Genomic DNA, 592 nt, shown 5'->3' with positions numbered 1-592 from the left:
GGTACTGTTTTGTATAAATCTCTTCAGTGACCTTTGAAATGGGGCTCATCTTATATATTTTACACAGTTCTGCATAACTATCCCTTTGAAAGCTCCTTTGTACCATACAGCAACTTCTCTTGCCTTCTGGATTATGCCCTTTGTTATTTCCTATATGTTATATCTGGAGGTATTAGAATATTTTGAGTTTGTATAACTGGAAAATATTTTACTTTTAGTTTTCAAAGCTATGTTTTATAAGTAAAAAATTCAATGAGGACAGATTTTTTTCTTTCAGTCCTTTGAATTAATTAGTCTAGTTTCTTACACATTTGGTCTTTTTCTTATTTCTAATGTGAAACAAGATGCTATTTAATTTTGTTCCTCCAGAGCGATTTTGTTTTCAGAACTTGGGATTGAACTCAGGCCCTTACTCTTGCCAGGGAAATGCTTATTCTACTGAACCATCTCCCAGGTCCCAGAGAGCTAATTTTTTATATATGTATGCTTCAATGATGTTTTTCTTTACAGTAAGTTTTGGACAATTTCATTTGTTTGTTTCTGCATTTTTGCTCCTTATTGTATTATGTGTTCTTTGAATTATCTGGATCTG

The sequence above is a fragment of the Octodon degus genome, unplaced genomic scaffold, assembly GCF_000260255.1.
Source record: "Octodon degus isolate 3935 unplaced genomic scaffold, OctDeg1.0 scaffold00358, whole genome shotgun sequence".
Classification (NCBI taxonomy): domain Eukaryota; kingdom Metazoa; phylum Chordata; class Mammalia; order Rodentia; family Octodontidae; genus Octodon; species Octodon degus.
The sequence above is the reverse complement of the archived record's forward strand: the minus strand, read 5'-3'. Positions refer to the sequence as shown.